Below are 13,004 nucleotides of genomic sequence, written 5' to 3' on the forward strand. Positions count from 1 at the left end.
GAAAAAGTTTGTCTGTCTCTGCTATAAAGGGAGGAATGAAGTTTTCTCATCACCACGGAACCAGAGCTCAGCTGGTGAGAACAGGAGCCTGGGACAAGGTGGGGAGACTGAGTCAGCATTAGCTAACTTTTGTGGCAGGAATCCCTTTGGGAACCTACCAACAACATTAGATGGATCTTCTCAACAGAAATGCACATTCACACAAAACACACCAGAACCCCTAATTTCTTCCAAGAGCCCTAACTGCTTCCAGCAGACCTAGAAGTAGCCAAGAACCCAAACTAAGAGTCGAGGGAAGGAAGAAAGGGATGGAGGGAGGAGGAAAGAAAGGCATTGAGGCAGAAACCTCTCTGAAGAGCAAAGGTGGGAGTGACTGAGCCTCCTTTAGCGTGGACTCCCTCCCCTCTCACCTTGGGTTCTCTTTCCCAACCCAAATGAAACGGAATGAATAATAAGGTGTGGCTGGGAATGGTGCTGAGGCCCAGGAGTGGATGCAGGATTTCCTCTATAAAGAGTAGGAGAGAGGGGCACCTGGGTGGTTCAGTGGTTGAGCATCTGCCTTTGGCTCAGGTAGTGATCCCAGGGTCCTGGGATCGAGTTCCGCATCAGGCTGCCTGCAAGGAACTTGCTTCTCCCTCTGTATGTCTCTGCCTCTCTTTGTGTCTCTCATGAATGAATAAAATCTAAAAAAAAAAATTGTAGGAGAGGGGCAGGCAAGAGGGTTGCTGAAAACCAGAGCTGAGGATGCCACAGTTAAATGGCTGTAGGGAGCCATGAACTGCCCCCAGCCCACTATCCCACAGTCCTAGAGAGCCTTGGAGCTCCTGCCCATGCATTCCCGGGGCAGTGCCATGCCCTAGCCACTACCCTTAGATTCCCCCAAGGCCTGAGCTCCCGATAAGGCTGGCAGCCCAACCAGAAAGCAGCAGCCCTAAGTGAAGGCGACCCTGCCTGTGGACCCCAGCTGCAGAGGTCCCAAGTAGAAATGCCCTTGAAGGTGATCCCAACCAAAAACCACCTCATCACTTCTGATGCCCACTGCAGTGTGGAGCCTGGGGGCAAAGATACTCAGTCTAACCATCCTGAGAGACCTATCTATCTAATGGGGGTCCAAGGAGTGCCCACTTGATCTCTAGCTCCATTACTGGCAGATGTTTGTGGGAAATAAAGCTGAGTAGCATCAGGGCATCTCCAAGGACCCATCAAGAAATAACAGGAGGGTCCTCTTATCTTTAGAGGTGGGATTCGGGACTGTCAGCTTGAGAGACAAAACACATTTCGGTGCCAGCTGGGTCCCTGAGCTGTGACTTATGCCATGTGAGGACTTCCCTGGATCTGGAGGTGACGGTCTTTCACTCTGCAGCACCGGCAGGAGATCCGGATCTATACCTTCACCAGTGTCTTGCCTCTGAGCCTCGGCGTCCACTCTGCCCGAGAACTTGGCAGAGAGCAGGGCATATGCTTAGTGTCTGTCCCCTGAAGGACTGAATACTCAGACTCTTCCAGAGTCCAGGGAAGACAGAAGACCTCTGTCCACAGACAGGGAGAAAAGTACATGCTTGGAAGGACGCCAAAGAAACAGAACTGTGGGTACCTTGGAGAAGGCAGCTGGCTGCCTGGGGGCTATAGGGGAACAGTCCCTATGGACTGTCGACCTATATACTCTTAATTTTATTCAAGTATTACCCATTTTAAAGATGCTTGAAAACCAATTAATTAATTAATTAATTAAAATAAAATATTGAGGGGGAGGGGAAACCTGGCTTACCTCATTTTAAGAATCCTTTGGAAAACCAACGTGTAGGAACTGGTGTCAATTTAAGAAAGGTGTTCCAAGACAAGGTAACTCCTAACCCTTGTTAACAATTTTGCATTGATCATTTCAAGGTGATTTCTGTACCTGCTGCCATGCCCTCGGTATGGATGATGGCAAGCTTCCTGAGAAGAGACGATGCCTCTCTGTACCTCTCATGTGACCTGGCCCAGTTTCTTGCAGAGAGTGCATATTAAAAAATATTAGATTCTGTTCGGAAATAAATATTAATACATATTCACTAGAGCGTCTCCTTTGTGTATAGGGGATGGGGATGAGGGCCTTCCCTCCTCTTCCATTTCTCTCTCTCCCAGCCTAGAGTCGTTGTTCCTTTTAGTATTACTAGTAAGATCTAATTTCCAGTAAGGGTCATCAGTGGCGCCTAGAGACCAAGTGCCCAGGGTCATTCAATAATGATTTGTCCCCTGTCCTCCAAAAACGAATCCAATACCTGAGTGCAAGCCCACGTTCCTACCACCACCCTTCAGAGAGCAGTGAGCTACCACGTGGACAAAGCTCTCTGAATGCTTTTATTTGGATTTTTTTTTTCCAGAAGAAACATGTTTTTCATGCAGTAATCTTAATAAATGCAACTGGGCTCCATTTCTTGGCTTCGAGGTAATGAAAATTAATTACCATACTTTACAAGTAATAGTTTCCACTCACAGCACTCCTGTAGAAGTAAATATATCATAAATAGTTACTATTATACCAATGGCTGGTGGATTGGGCAGCCTGTCGTCCATAAATCCTTTTTCAACAGACATGTTATTTCTTTGGGGGAACAAACAGATTTGTTTTAGATCAGGGAGTCAACTGACAGATGGCCTTTGTAAAAACACACCATTTGTATAAATAAATTATAGTTTTACTATGGTGTTCTGCTTTTGTGGATTTGGAAAATCTGTGCCCCCATTCTCTAGAATGGGTCTAAATTGTAAAGAGCAATTTTGTTTGGGTGTGAGGCCACATTGCACAGATCTCCCAACACAGATGCTAAGGTCCAATCCCTGTAGATGCATGCTGCCATTTCCTATCACAATTGTGGCAAAGAGCTCTGCCTGGAGGTAACGGGATGATCTCCCAGAGAGCTCTGGCACTGAACAGAGCAAGACACCAACTGGCACACTCCCCTTAGCTCCGGGTTCTGTTTCCATTAATAATGACACCTTCCCGCCTTATCTTCCTAACCACAACTTTGCATAATTGGGGCTGATGATGTATTTATCTTAAAAATCTGCAACATTTAATTTTTTACAGCGTAGTTCATCATCAGATCGGTTAAATGCTAAACATTTGGTAGATTCCTTTAAAATCCAAATCAGGGATTCCTGGGTGGCGCAGCGGTTTGGCGCCTGCCTTTGGCCCAGGGCGCGATCCTGGAGACCCGGGATCAAATCCCACGTTGGGCTCCCAGTGCATGGAGCCTGCTTCTCCCTCTGCCTATGTCTCTGCCTCTCTCTCTCTCTCTCTCTCTCCCTCTCTTTCTGTGTGTGTGACTATCATAAATAAATAAAAATCAAAAAAAATAAATAAATAAAATAAAATCCAAATCAGGGCAGCCTGGGTGGCACAGTGGTTTAGCTGATTCTGGAGACCCCGGGATCGAGTCCCACGTCGGGCTCCCTGCATGGAGCCTGCTTCTCCCTCTGCCTGTTCTCTGCCTCTCTCTCTGTGTCGTGAATGAATGAATGAATAAATAAATAAATAAATTCCAAATTGCCCTTAATTCTGAGCCTACTGCAGTATCAGTCTTGACCTATCTCATAACATATCCACATGGAACATACACCCTAAATGTTTATAAATCTATATATAGATGTATATACAGATGAATATAGATATTCATCTACACATACACACATACTCACTCATGTACATCCCCCTTTCCCAGAACCAAATGGTCAGGGTTTAGTATCAAAAAAGATATATTCTGTTGTTGTTTTTAAAAACCTGGACTATTAAGATGTTTCTTTTGTTAGATGAAGATGTTCATTTTAACCAGAGCTATTCAGGCTTTGTTGGCATAATAAGTGCCTATGTGTTTCTTTAAAGACCTCATTCCCTTTCATAAGTGAGTAAGATCCTAAAGCCACCAGTTTTGATTAAGGAAATCAAATGTTTAATTAAGTGTTAATCAAATGTTCACTTTTCAAAATACAACACCAGGGAAAATTTTGCATATTTCTAGCTAATAAAAAATGTTAAGTCAGGTTGCCTGGTATTTTTCAGGCTATAAGGTACATTTAAAAGCTGTGTTTGTTTCCTAGAATGGTGGGGAACTTTTTAGCCTGATGCTTTGTCTGCACTCATAACCTCAGGCCTCTGAGTTGCTATTTCGAGTTATGCCAGTTGGTGCCTTGACAGAATTAATACAGCATCTAGAATTGGCTAACTTACATTCAAAGAAGAGCTTAAACCAATGATTTCCATCTGTTTTTATGACACTCTCAGGGAATCTCAAGTTACTTCAAAGGAGATCAGAAATTCTCAAATGAAATTAATCTGGATATATAAATCTCATACACATAATACACATGCACTCACGTAGACCAGATATAAATATATACACACACACGATACAGTCCTTCTGGAGGAGGCGAGGGTCAGGACATTAACAGGGTAATCGCATACCAAGATCTCAGAAGGGTAAAATGATCACAAATTATAATAGGTGTAATGAACTAGATTAGAACAAATCACGTAGGGACACCTGAGTGGCTCAGTGGTGTGGCGCCTGCCTTTGGCCCAGCGCGTGATCCTGGAGTCTCGGGATCGAGTCCCACATCAGGCTCCATGCATGGAGCCTGCTTCTCCCTCTGCCTGTGTTTCTGCCTCTCTCTCTGTGTCTCTCATGAATAAATAAGTAAATAAAATCTTAAAAAAAAAATCATGTAAAAAAAAACACCCACTCGATTCACACATCATAACATCATAAATTGGGATTATGAGAAAATAAAACCATTTGAGGGGCCAAAATCGATGAAGCTATTTTAAAATAGATGATTTTGTGAACAAATGACTAGTAGACTCCATAGAATGTGAATCTAGTTGCGTGGCTGGTTCTCTTTTTTTCTTTCACCTCTAAATCATGCTACATGCCTATCCCTACATGGAGAAGCAGTTCACCCTGCATCTCAATAAAATGTTTGCTAGACATCCTTATCGCTGATGGAGTTAATTCACAATCAATGCATTTATTCATAATGTTATCCACACATACAGGTCAAAGGTTAGGAAAATGTTTTCAGGGCAGCGGTGATCAACCGAAACTCCTATAATTAGGCTTTTCGCTGACTCCTTGAGAATGTGTATTGGGAATGGTCAAGGGACTTTCCATCCTGTGACCAATCACAAAAGTTCTTTGCTTAAAGTGAATGCACACACCCCTACCACCAGATTAGCATGGGAATTAAGAACATGAAATGGCCACTTCCTAACTCCATAACTGCAGGCAAGTTTCGAATCCACGCTCTGACTCAGTTTCTCCACTCATACAGAGAAGCAAATAATGCCCAACCGAAAGAGTTGTTGTGAGGACTAAGTGAGTCAGTAAGGGTAAAAATATGGGACACTCTGGAAAAATTCAGTAAGTGTAAACTCTCATTATTACTATCTATTATTCCCCTTGTCTCAGATTCCCTGGGCAGGAAGCCACTGCAGAACTCACGATTACTGATGAATTTATTATTATGTTGACTATTTTAAATGTATTTTAACTACACAATATTATCCGGGGTAAATTTTCATGTGTCAAATGTCCAATAATAAATATATACAATTTAACTAGATCTGCATATTAGGTTGCTGATTTGTTCCCTATATATCCTCTGAAGTTTGGAATTGAGGAAAACTGCTTTAGGCTGGGTATCCGGAAGTACCCTGGAGTTTCACCCATGTGGCCATGACAAGTCACCCGACCCACCTGAATATCAAATTCCTTCCTATAATAGAACACTGTGATCCTTTTTTTTTTTTTTTTAAAGGCTTTATTTCTTTACTCACGAGAGACACAGAAAGAGAGGCAGAGACATAAGCAGAGGAAGAAGCAGGCTCCCTAAAGGGAGCCTGATGCAGGACTCGATCCCAGGACCCTGGGATCATGACCTGAGCCAAAGGCAGACGCTCAACTACTGAGCCACCCAAGTGCCCCATGATCCCTTCTATTCAAGGAACAAGGGCCTTATGAAGCTGACACACACACACACACCCTCCTTGACTCTGAATTGTGACTACATCATCTAATGGAAGAAAACAACCAGTAGGAAATGGGAGAATGCTGACCAGTAAATTCTTAGACCAGCCTTTCTCAGGATAGCACATAACAAAATGCTAGGATGAAATGAGTTACATAAAATGCACATAAAAATGACCACGTGTACCATTTTTATTGCAAAGTTACAGGGAGAATGTGAATCTAATATATATTGATGAATTATTCAACTATATCTCAGTCAGCCTGGCTGAGTGGGTCACAGGGTAGGAGTATTTTTCAAGCACTCCCAGAAGGCTCCTGAACCCTTTTGAATGTTGGCCTGAAGGTTATTTCTGATCAAGAATGGACACCAGAAATCTATATAAGGAGGGAGATAGGCACTTCCTCTAGAACGGGAAAATCGAAACCATTTGAGATGCCCCACGGGATCATTTGAAACCCTTTAAATATATGTCTTGGGCAAAGAGGACTTTATCCTGACTAGGTTTCTGACCTGGAGAGTACCTTCAAAGACAAAGAACAGTGAGGTCATAACACAGAGAGGGTAAAAATGTAGGAAGAAGAGGAAATGAAGTCCCAATACACTGAGACCATTGCGTCCAGGAGAGCTTGAGGAACCATATGAGATCTAAACAAACGGAGATGTGTTTATACCTTTAGGATACATGCACAATCTTGTGGGAAGTCAACAGATTTCTCAGCAAAACACTTGTTTTAAATGCATATGTTCTAAAGCGCTACCCACTAATTCCATCAGCAGCCCGGATTGACTAGCGCAAATCCAGAAGGCAGTTGGCCGTTTGGGTTCTTTCTCACTCAGGCAATTGGAGGCTCTCAGCCACCCCAATATTCCTCACTGCCTAAACACTTACAAGTTTATAGGGGTATATGTACACAATATTACCAAGCGGAAAAGGCTTTGAAAAGCACCCACTTGACCCATGCTGGAGAACTGTGTTTTCCTGTGGGTTTCTCTTTTTTGAAGAGGTCCAAATTTTGCCTCTTCACAATCCTCTGACTCATCAGGGAGAAATCAGAAGGAGCATGGATGGTCCACAGCAAGTGAACATCTCTCCCTACAATAAACACATTCCTTTGACTCACCCCCAGCCATGAACACCCCCCCACACACACACAACATCTCCAGGTACAAAGGATAGCACTGGCTTCCAGTAGAACAACTACTAATCCGTATGATCACGCCTGATAACCGTCCACCACATCCCTATAAAAACACATTTCCTGGAAACTGATAACATTTGGTGCTTAAGACAATAGCCTCGTGCTCCTCTTACTACCTGCTTGGATGTTGCAAATTAACACACCGTAAAGCAACCGAATTAAACAGGATGCCTACGCACACAGTCTCCCCCACGAAACGTACAACTGCTGCTCCAAATATTATGCGATGCTGGAATCTAAATGGGTCTTGATTTATTTAAAAAAAAAAAAAAAAAAAAAAAAAAACACCACCCCAACAGGCAGGGATGCACATTCTCAGTTGTCGTGGCCGTGGCCACTCTTGTGCAACAGCCCCAGTGATCGACACGCGCGTTCATGTACAGTATCTGGGATGGTTTGAGGACACGAGCCCATGGAAGGGGGCCGGCTGGGCTTTCACCTGCTAAGGCGCTCCCCGCGCTGCCCGGGGCGCCCACGCCGTCCCCTTGCACCCGAGGTGGCTGCTGCTGTCGGGAGCCTCGGGATGGTGACCGTGGGGCGTGTGTCCCGGCCCCGGCCCCGGCCCCGGCCCCGGCCCCGGGGGAGGCCTCCTCCCAGCCCGGCCCCGCGGCGCAGCCTGCAGGTCCGCCCGCGACGCGGAGGCCGCGCGCTTCCCTCCTTTGCGCGGCTGAAGGACAATAGCTCATCAAGCCCCAGCGAGAGCCCCGGACCCGTCGCGGAGCCTGGGCTGGCGGGGGATGAGGCTGAGCGACTCCTCCTAGAGGTGGTTATGTGGAGAAGGAGCAATCCCTTCTCCCTCCGCCTCCCCCCCCCGCTACTATCCGCGGCCCGAGGACTGCCGCTTGCCGCCATTGACAAGCACCGGTAGAGCCCAAAGAAAGGCGAAGAGTCCTGCCCGGCGGCGGCGGCGGCGGCGGCGGCGGCGGCGGCGCGCGCGGCCCGACCTGCGCCCGGGGAGCGGCGCGCCGAGGGCTCCGGGCGCCCGAGCAGGCGGCGCAGCACCAGGTGAGCCCGCCACGGCGACCGCATCGTTGTTCGGGGGGCTCCGGGGTCCGCAGACGAAACGCGCCGCGGGGGCAGCGCGGGGGCCGCGGCGACCCCCCGGCCGTCCCGCCCCCGGCCCCGCCGCGCGCCCCGGCGGCCGAGCCTCCCCGCGGAGGGAGCGAAGGGAATGAATGCATGAAGCTGCCCAACTTGCTTCCCCGCGAAAGAAAGGCCGGGGCGGCGGGGGCGGCGGGGGCGGCGGGCGGCGGGCGGCGGGGGGAGGGGGCAGCGGTAACTGGCGCGGCCGGCGAGGAGCGGGGGCGGCCCGGGGAGCCGGAGGGGGCGGCGGGGTGCGGGGCCGCGGCGAGGCCGGCCCGGGGCGCCCGAGCGGAGGAGGGAGGCGCCGGGCCGCCGGGGGGCCGCTCCGGGCGGCGGGGGGCCTCCGGGGCTGCGGGGCCGGGCGCCGGGCCGCTCCGGGCTGACAATGGAAGGGGCGCGGGGCGCGGGGCGGGGGCGCGGGGCGCGGGCGGGGGCGCGGGCGGGGGCGCGGGCGGGGGGCGCCGCGGAAGGTCAGGCCGGGGGCGTCGCGGCGGGGGCGAGGCGGGGGAGCCCCGCGAGCCCCGTGAGCTCCGGGCCGGCGCGGAGGAGGGCTCGGGGCCGGGCACTCCCCTCCGGTTCCCTTTCCGGGGCGCCCGGGGCCGCCGCGCGCTGCGCTTTCCCCGGGAAATGGCGGCCCCTCCGCCGCTCGCTCGCGCAGCCCCGGCTGCCCGCTTTGCGCGGGAAAAAGATCTAGAATAAGAAGGATAATTTAAAAAAAACGGGGGGGGGAGGGGGATACAAGTCAAGGGGCGGCGGCGGGCGCGGGACGGCGAGCGGGGCGCGCGGGCGCGGCGGGCGGCACCGGCCCTGCCCCCCGGCGCGGCCGCTCCCCCAGCCCCGGCCCCGGCCCCGGCCCCAGCCCCGGCCCCAGCCCCGCGCCGGCCGCGCCCCGGCCTCGCGCCCCGCGGTGCCCTTCCCCGCCTCGCCGCGCGGGGGCGCCCTCCGCACCTGCCCTCTTTGTTCCTCCCAACAATGGCCAAAGGGCACGAGCCCCGGAGGGCCCCGGGGCGCCCCCTCCTGCAGCGGCCACCACCGCGGGCTTGGCCCGGCCCGGTCCCTGCAGGGCTCCGGTGGCAGCGGCCCCACGCGGGCGAGGCGCGGAGGGGCCAGAAGAAGCCAAAGCGCGGGTCCCGGTGTGTCTGCGGCGCTGCACCCCGACGGGAATGGGGGTCCCCGCGTTCCCGCCCCGCCGCGGAGGGGGTCCATGCCAAGCCCCCAGGCCCGCCCCGGCGCGGCCTCCCCGCCTCTCCCGTGTCCGAGACCCGCGCACCCTCCCTGCGCCGCGCGGGCGCTGTTTAAGCGGTTCGGAGGCGACCGGCAGCAACGCTTATCCAGGGCGAAATCCAGGGCGAAATGCGCCGCGGTGTGTGCTGTTTCTCACTTGGCGACACGAATTCTCGATTCGCTCATATGTAACTGAAAGTTATCTCCTACCCCTTTGGAAAACTCCTTTTTTTTTTTTTTCAAATGAGCATTCCGAACGGCAAGATTTGGAACCACGCTCATGCATTTGTAGAACCTCGCTAACCCAAGATTATCATATAAATAAATATAGGCTCTGCCCGGAGGAAAAGTTTATCTTGCATCCAGTAGTAGTTCACACCTTTAAAACTTCCCTTTCCTGTATCCAAATTGTATATAAATAGAGATAGAGATCTATCTCCAGTTCTCCTGCCGTTTCTGCTAGCCTGTCACAGGTCTTCCTCACCTGGATCCATTTATTGCTGTGCTTTGGACATTATTAATGGTTTCCTCTATTTCAAAACTCTGTAAAAGAATTTCCCTCCTAGGATCCAGAATGTTCCAAAGAGTCTGACCTTACTCCCTCCCCATCCCATCTTCTGTCTAGTTCCCAGGGATTCTGAGGCTTTTCCCAGTGGGTGGGACACCCTGCTAGCTATTGTCTGAGACAGCCAGGTCTGTTTTCACTGCCTCCTGCCAGCAGAGCAGGAGGGAATCCTGTTTTAGGCAGGCAACTTTAAAAGAAAGATATCTGTAACTTGTCCAGGGGGAAGGGTGTACAAAAATCCAACCGACTTTTTAAAAACTGTTTTTCATTCTTAAGAAATAACCTCAAAGATGCACTGTGGGTAAATGCTTTCCTTTGCACAGACATGAGCAGAGAACTTGTGGTTGGAGATCACTCTAGAAGCATTTACTGAGAACCAATTATTAAACACCTCTGATTGGGGGACGAAATGCACATATGGGAAGTCACGGAGCCTGCTCTCAGAGAGCTTACATCCCAAGCCTAGGCGATAAAATGTATATGCAGGTAAGGAAGGTAAAAAGTGATTAATCTTGGCAAGCGAAGTGGGAAACTGGGTTCTTTCTTACACTGCTAACAGGTGTGTAAATTAGTAGTACAGCCAACTTGGAGGGCAGTTTGACAGTGTTAAAATTAGTGATGTGCACATTCTGTGACCCAGCCATTCCACTTCTTGGTATGTATCCTAGAGAAGCAGGCACACGTGTGCACAGATTATGTAATTCTCTCCCATTGCAGGGTTTTTGGTAATTTTGAAACTGAAAGCCACTTAATGGCAGGCATAGGGAATGGCTAAATAAAATTTGGTCTCCTGGATAACTAGGCAACAGTTAAAAAGAATGAATAAGTCCATATATACTAAGAGAGAAAAGTCACCAAGACATATTATTAATGAAAAAAGTAATTGCAGGGGCAGCCTGGGTGGCGCAGCGGTTTAGTGCCGCCTTCCGCCAAGGGGCCTGATCCTGGAGACCCCGGGATCGAGTCCCACAACGGGCTCCCTGCATGGAGCCTGCTTCTCCCTCTGCCTGTGTCTCTGCTTCTCTCTCTCTCTGTCTCTCACGAATAAATAAATAAAATCTTTAAAAATAAAAAAAAGAAAAAAGTAATTGCAGAACAATACATATTGTATGGTACTATTTATGTAAAAACAAAATAATATTATGCATATCTGTAAGCAAAAACGCGTACATAAACAGACAGGAAGGATGTAAAGACACAAAGAGACAAGAACTGGAGGAATTGTCAAGGAAGAGTTTAGTCATACAATTATTCACACCCATCTGTAACCATTGTTACAACATTTGAAATTTTACAATTTGAGTTAATTTCTATATTACTTGCATAACTAAATACAATTAAGAAGTTACAAGTGATTGATAATGTGTAATAACAGCCACAATAAAATGCTACAACAATTTTTAAAGGGAGAACGGAATTTTAGTCTGGAGGAAGGGCTGGAGTAGGCTTCACAGAGAATGCAGGAGGACTGGAGCAGAAAGAAAAAGAAGAAGAAAGAGCTCCTCCTCCTCTTTCTTCAGCGTCATCACATCCTCATCTCTTCATCATCACATCATCATCACGTAAATTCCCTTGCGAGGCTGAGGCCAAACTGCCCTGCCCAGTTCAGGCTGAGGAGGGAACTGAACTGACAATTTATGATTTGTGTAATCGCTCTGATTCTATGAATATCTTATATTAGATTTAGAAGAGAAAAAAAATGAACCAATAGAGGATATGACTTCTTACAATGATACTGGAAGGTGATATTTTAAAAAGGAAGGTAGTGAAAACTTCAGAAGGGAGGGTTTTTTTTTCTCCTGGATGCACACTGGGATGTATATTGGGAATTAAGTTGGAGGGAAAGATGAGTGTTTGAGAGGATAACCCATTTCCCCCTTCCAAAAAAAAAAATCACAAAAGGAACCCCCCAAATGCTATTGAAACAAATATTGAAGGGGCACCTGGCTGGTTCAGTCGGTAGATCATGCAACTCTTGATCTCAGGGTGGTGAGATCAAACCCCACATTGGGCATGGAGCCTAAGAAAGAAAGAGAGAGAATGAATGAATGAATGAGAGAGAGAGAGAGAGAGAGAGAGAGAATGAGAACAATATTTAAGGCTGGCTGCCTTTTTCACTTACCCGAGGACTATTTATTGAAGGTCAGATGTGTACATAACACTATAGCAAAGTGCAGAAAAGATCAGGGTTCCAGACCAGGGTTCCAGAAGTGGGGGGCGGGGGGGGTGAGGAGGCTGGCGGTAGGTCTGGTCTCACATAAACCTCCTGGTCATGGATAAGCGGTTTACTGACCACTGCCCCTCCCCGTCACACCTCCTGTGGTGACTAAAATCAGGGCACTACAGTTGGCTGATCACTCAAGTCCCTTTCGGTCTTGGATCATGATTCTGTAAAACCCTGATTCTAACCTTCTGATGATTGTGAATTCCCAGACAGATGGAATTTGGGAGATACGGGATTAGACCACAAGGGACCCCGAAGTGCCCCGCCTTGGAAAAACAAAAGTACTGACTGTCATGAAGTTCTCACTACATTAGGTAGCTCGGAGTTTTAATTATCACACCTTTACCCCAGCTTCTGGAAGGAGGTTGCTGAGCTCAAGCCTGGTGGTGTTCACAGAACACCAAGCGCTATGATGTCGTAATCATTGCTTTTGAGCGAGAGGGGAAAATGCCAACCTGAGCTCCGTGAAACTCATTCTCTAAAACCATGTCTTCTGTGGAATTAAGACACAGTAGCTAATATTTATTAAATCCCTTACTGCCTGCCAGGCGCTTTTCCGGACACTTTGTAGGCATTAACTCCTTTCATTCTTACAACAGCGCTACAGGTAGGTACTCTTATTAGACCCATCCTACAGAAGAGAAAAGCGAGGTCGAGGACATGCCCACAGCTGGAGGTAGACTTGGGACTCCAGGCC

General features: G+C 48.9%; 1 protein-coding gene across 1 annotated transcript in view; it reads left to right on the forward strand.

Moving 5' to 3' along the window:
- Nucleotides 1-8,109: 8,109 nt before the first annotated feature.
- MACROH2A2 (macroH2A.2 histone) overlaps nucleotides 8,110-13,004 on the forward strand; it is a 55,111-nt gene continuing 50,216 nt past the window's right edge. The window contains exon 1 of the mRNA XM_038534197.1: nucleotides 8,110-8,216. The gene's annotated coding sequence lies outside the window, so the exon portion shown is untranslated. The remainder of the gene's footprint in view (nucleotides 8,217-13,004) is intronic.

This window comes from Canis lupus, chromosome 4 (assembly GCF_011100685.1).
Source record: "Canis lupus familiaris isolate Mischka breed German Shepherd chromosome 4, alternate assembly UU_Cfam_GSD_1.0, whole genome shotgun sequence".
In the NCBI taxonomy this organism is placed as follows: domain Eukaryota; kingdom Metazoa; phylum Chordata; class Mammalia; order Carnivora; family Canidae; genus Canis; species Canis lupus.